This window comes from Triticum aestivum, chromosome 3D (assembly GCF_018294505.1).
Source record: "Triticum aestivum cultivar Chinese Spring chromosome 3D, IWGSC CS RefSeq v2.1, whole genome shotgun sequence".
Taxonomy (NCBI): domain Eukaryota; kingdom Viridiplantae; phylum Streptophyta; class Magnoliopsida; order Poales; family Poaceae; genus Triticum; species Triticum aestivum.
Window position 1 is genome coordinate 567,790,310 of NC_057802.1, and position 6,205 is coordinate 567,796,514.

A 6,205-nucleotide genomic window follows, 5' to 3' on the forward strand; every position below is an offset into this window, starting at 1 on the left:
TCATGCAAAAATTAAAAATGGCTTTTGTGTATAGATGATATTCAAGATGGCAATGGGGACGAAAACCGCAAGGTTTTGCTTGCCCATCTCCGTCCCCGTGACAAAAATCCAAGCCTGCCCCGTCCCCATCATCGTACACGGGGACAATTTTTTTACCATCCCCGTCCCCGTTGGGTTTTCTGTACCCGTGGGGAACCCATTCCCGTGAGCGATAAGAAAAAGCATCAACAACATTTCAGAAAAACAACATTTTTGGGGCTAGGCCTAGTGTTTAGATGTTGGAGTGTGGCAGCCTAGCGACTAGAAGTCAAATTTTCGAGAGAGAGCGGCGGGATGATAGGATTTTGGCCAGCCCAGATCTATTATGAGGCCCAGGTGTCATATATTTCACAGGTTTGGTGGATTTCAGGTGCGGGTAGTATTGGAACGGGTTTGCACCCGCAAAACCAGACGGGTTTTAAAATTTACCAAGCAACAACCCCATGGGGATATAAAACTGGCCCATCCCCATCCCTAATAGGGTAAAAACCCGCGGGGATGCGGGTTTCGGGGCCCCATTGCCTTCTTGAGATGATCTTGATATATGCATCTCTTCTATCCCTTGAGATTGGCACTTCTTGATGCTTCTTTTGACCATGATGAGCTCAGGGGCACTCTTGAGGCGGTCCTTAGGGATGATAGAGGAATTTTCATTATAGGGGGGATGGGAAGATAGACTTGTGCCCAGATATCTTGGAGGCGGAAGGTAGGAAGCCTTGGCGCTCCGATATAGTTTGTCCCTTGTGCAAAGGTTGGGGTGCAATCGCCTCGTTATTAACTCCGACAATCTGAATGTCATTGATACCATAAACCGTGGAGCATGTTCTGCGGATGCAGTGGTGGTGATTTTCGACAACTATTATCATCTTGCTTGTGATTTTCCTATTTCTAGGTTTGAACATTGTAATAGAGAAGTAAACAAGGTCGCTCACTAACTAGCTAGATTAGCTAAATTTTCTACGACTTTTGATTGGCTCGAGGAACCACCGAATGAAATTGTAACCTTCCTCACAGACGATGTATCTATTTTATCTATTGAATAAAGTGGGTGATGGTTTTTTTAAAAAGGTGCCACATTTCAAACCCTTATCCATTGTCTACGATAGCATGGCCCACAGGTAGCGCCACATAACAATATTGCTCTGTTAACGACCTTTCAGTCCAAACGAGTTGTAACTTTATGTGCCTTTTATTGTTCATTACCTGGATCGTTCATGTGTGGTCTCAACTAACCCCCCTTGGTAGGGCCACAATGTCGTGATTACATGTTGTGACGCCCCGAGACCGACGCTCCAGACGCCTTCCGTGTTTTTCGTTATCGTCGTGTGATTTATTTTGTTTGTTGCATTTCATCATGGCATCATCCGCATTGCATCGGCACTCGTTGCCGTCATTGTTTTTAAAACTTGCATCCGCTCGTAGTTGCCGCTCCTCGCTTCCCTCCGTTGTGTTCGTTGACCGTTCCGAGACCAACCACACACTTGCACACATTGGTCTTATCTCCCTCTGCACAATTCTCAAACCCCTCGCGCGTGTCCGAAACTTGCCCCAACCCGACCCGCTCAGTCATCACCGTTGGATTCGGATCTTTCCCTAACATCTATTTTACATCTTTGGTTATTTGTTTGGGCTCCCTAGCCTATTTATCCGGGGCCGTCCGTTTCAGATCGAAGGGACCAAATGCCCCTACCCTAATCCCCTTGCTATATAAATATGACCCAACCCTAAATTTGAGGAGAGTTGTCCCATCGTTCCCTCACCCGCCGCCGCTCTCCCGCGCATCCACCTTGGGATCCCTCACGATCCATTCCACCCAACCAGATCGCACCGACCGCCTCCCTCGTTTTCAACATCGAACCAACCCCAGGCCCCTCGATCCAGTCCTCGCCCGAGCCCCGGAGCTCCTCCATGTCGTGCTCCTCCTCGAGCCCGAGGACATGCCTCCTTTGCTCGATCCCCACCAGCCAGCAGCCCTATCGCGCCGGCCATGCTCCTCCGCGCTGGCCATCAGCAGCGCACCCCGGCGCCCTGCTCCGGACCTCGACCTCGTCGCCCTCGACCCCGCTCGACTCGCTGGAGAGCCGTCAGCCATGGAGACCACCGCGACAAGGCCAGCCCCCGTCGCCCTTCTCCTTTTCCTCCGTCCTTCTCCACCTCCCTAATCTCTCTGCTCCCTCTCTGCTGCTATGGACAGGGCTTCGACGCCGCCGTCCTCGTGCTGCATCGCCATGGCTGCAACCCGAGCCCTTCCTCGCTCGATCTGGACCAGGAGGGTCCCGAGCATCTCCTCCACCGCCAGGGGAGCTGTCATGGCCATGGATGCTGTCCGCCGCCTCCAGCTCGAAACTCCGGCGGGCCCAAGCCTCGGAGGCGACCGGATCCGGTCCGGATCGACCTCCCCAAGCCCTCATCGCCGGCCTCCCCTGCTGCTGTTTCTGTTCTTCAGAGACGAGAGCAGTAGCGGCTCGCTCGTCCCGAGCGTTGACCGCGCCCTGCCTCGCCTCGATGTGCCTGCGTGGCCCGCAGCCAGCGCCAGGCCCAGCCGAAGCCAGCCAGCCTCAACCTCTCCCTCCACACCATCTTGGGCTTGGCCCATGGGTGAGCGCCCACAGCCCCTCCTCTGTTTAGCCCATGTTCTGTGTAGTTTCATCCCGTTACGTTTTTTCCTGTTTCAGCGATTTTAGCATTATCCAGTGAACGTCTGTTTTACAGAAAACCCCCTAGACTTCATGCATTTAATAACTCCACAATCGTGCATCTTATGTAAATAATTTATATATGTAAAATGCTTAGAATTTTGTCTAGTTTCATAATATGCAACTTTCATCCATGTTAAAAATGTTTAACTTGCTGTTTGCATTAATTTGCTTAAATGCCATGTTAAAATGTTTTATTTCATAACTAAATAACCGTAGCTCCATTTTAAATAAACTTTATATGTAAATGGGGTAGAAAAATGCATAGATTAACTTGGTGCACTTTATTTTGCTGTTTAACAACATTAAAAATTGTGTTTATGGCAGTACAGTAGCAAATTTGAAATATGCATATGGGGATTTTCCGGAATTGTTGTTTGTCATTCCGGCCTCATTTAAATTGCCTAAAATGTGTAGTTTACTTATGTCTCACCTCTTGCCATGTTAATCAACATTTAATATTGTTGGGTACATAATTGAGAGAGAACTAAATAATTGATGTGGTGTTTCGTCAATATGCAACTCATTGCATATTGAGCTCCACTTAATTTGTAGTGTTGTTTGTTGCACTTTGCCATGCCATGCTCATTAAATCGGACATGCATCATACTTGATTGTGCATCATGCCATGTTTATGTGATGGTTGTTTACTATGTTGTTTGCTTCTTTCCGGTTTGCTTCTCTCGTTAGCTTCGGTTTCGTTCCGGAGTTGTGAGGATTCGTTCTACTACGTCCGTTTGTCTTCTTCATGGACTCGTTCTTCTTCCTAGCGGGATTTCAGGCAAGATGACCATACCCTCGAAATCACTTCTATCTTTGCTTTGCTAGTTGTTCGTTCTCTTGCCATGCTGCGCTACCTACCACTTGCTATATCATGCCTCCCATATTGCCATGTCAAGCCTCTAACCATCCTTTCCTAGCAAACCGTTGTTTGGCTAAGTTAGCGCTTTTGCTCAGCCCTTCTTATAGCGTTGCTAGTTGCAGGTGAAGTTGAAGTTGGTTCCATGTTGGAACATGGATATTTTTTTGGATATCACAATATCTCTTATTTAATTAATGCATCTATATATTTGGTAAAGGGTGGAAGGCTCGGCCTTATGCCTGGTGTTTTGTTCCACTCTTGCCGCCCTAGTTTCCGTTATACCGGTTTTATGTTCCTTGAGTTTGCGTTCCTTACGCGGTTGGGTGATTTATGGGACCCCCTTGACAGTTCGCCTTGAATAAAACTCCTCCAGCAAGGCCCAACCTTGGTTTTACCATTTGCCACCTAAGCCTTTTCCCTTGGGTTTTCGCGAGCCCGAGGGTCATCTTTATTTAAACCCCCGGGCCAGTGTTCCTCTGAGTGCCGGTCCAAACTAGAGCCACTTGCAGCGCCACCTTGGGGAAACTCGAGGGCTGGTTCTAGTTGTACGTAGTGTTCATCCGATGTGCCCTGAGAACGAGATATGTGCAGCTCCTATCGGGATTTGTCGGCACATCGGGCGGCTTTGCTGGACTTGTTTTAACATTGTCGAAATGTCTTGTAAACCGGGATTCCGAGACTGATCGGGTCTTTTCGGGAGAAGGCTTATCCTTCGTTGACCGTGAGAGCTTATAATGGGCTAAGTTGGGACACCCCTGCAGGGTATTATCTTTCGAAAGCCGTGCCCGCGGTTATGAGGCAGATGGGAATTTGTAAATATTCGGTTGTAGAGAACTTGACACTTGACTTAATTAAAATACATCAACCGCGTGTGTAGCCGTGATGGTCTCTTTTCGGCGGAGTCCGGGAAGAGAACACGGCTTTTGGTTTATGTTTGACGTAAGTAGGAGTTCAGGATCACTTCTTGATCATTACTAGTTGACGACTGTTCCGTTGCTCCTCTTCTCGCTCTTATTTGCGTATGTTAGCCACCATATATGCTTAGTGCTTGCTGCAGCTCCACCTTACTACCCTTTCCTACCCTTAAGCTTAAATAGTCTTGATCTCGCGGGTGTGAGATTGCTGAGTCCTCGTGACTCACAGATACTTCCAAACAGTTGCAGGTGCCGATGATACCAGTGCAGGTGACGCAACTGAGCTCAAGTGAGGGTTCGACGAGGACCTTGGTCGTTATTATGTTTCGTTTCCTGATGATCAGTAGTGGAGCCCAGTTGGGACGATCGGGGATCTAGCAGTTGAGTTATCTTCTTTTCTTTTGGCTTTGACCGTAGTCGGTCTATGTGTGTACTCTGAACGATGTATGATTTATTTATGTATTGTGTGAAGTGGCGATTGTAAGCCAACCCTTTATCCCATTCTTGTTCATTACATGGGATTGTGTGAAGATGACCCTTCTTGCGACAAAACCACAATGCGGTTATGCCTCTAAGTCGTGCCTCGACACGTGGGAGATATAGCCGCATCGTGGGTGTTACACATGTAGTATAATTTAAAGTGCAGACAAACCTTCTATTTTGAATGAAGTGCAAATCCACGTTGCCTATGTCGGTTAGCGAGATGCTGGTCTTCTTTGATTTGAATAAATTTCCATGGATTTGTAGAGGACTCTAATTCTTGAGACCTATGTAGGTCGTTTGATTCACAAGTTTAGAATCCTTATTATTATTTCTTAAATATTTAATATAATTTTTCAAACGCCAACTAGAGGAACCGTTTCACCCTCACGTGAGTTTCTCAATCGTTGCCACATGAACCGTTTTGATTTCAAATAAAAAATTCCACTGGCTCAAACCGCTCTAGAGACGTTTTTCAAGATGATCACTATGGTTTCCTAATTCGCTAGTATTTTGCATGCGTGTTGATTTTGTAGGCAAGACTTCTTTGATTCACCCGGGTTCTAAAAGCACGACAATAGAGACAACGATTTTGGAATGACATGCTCATTTGAATCATGCAAGATTTTGATTTGTTTTTGACTGGATCACAGAAAAAACAAATATTCGTTTCAAGAGGTTTTGAGTGGCCCTATAAAATACTATTCCCTTTGTTCCCAAATATAAGTCTGAGATTCCAATAAGTGACTACATACGGAACAAAATGAGTGAATCTACACTCTAAAATATGTCTACATACATTCGTATGTTGTAATCCATTTGAAATGTCTAAGAAAAAACTTATATTTAGAAACGGAGAGAGTAGTACAAACAAAATTGGCGACAATTAATATGGACAAGAGGCAGTAGCGTTTTTCGTATTGCCCTGTCTTTTGAATCTTATAGGGAGTGAAAGGAGTACGTAGATTATAGCCTTTTCTTGGGGGCCAATGTGCAAAAGAGAGCAATCATGCGCAGCCCCCACACCCACAAAAGGTGGCCCCACCCCCACCCCACCGGGCTCACCCTGGAAAACCTCGCCCCTCCCCTGCTGCTCCGCGTCCCCAGAGAGGGAGAGAGAGTCGCAAGTCGCAACCGCCCCCTCGTCAAACCCGCCGACGAAGGGGGAGGACGGCGACGAAGTGCCCGTCGCCTTCAAATCCCCCTCACCCTCG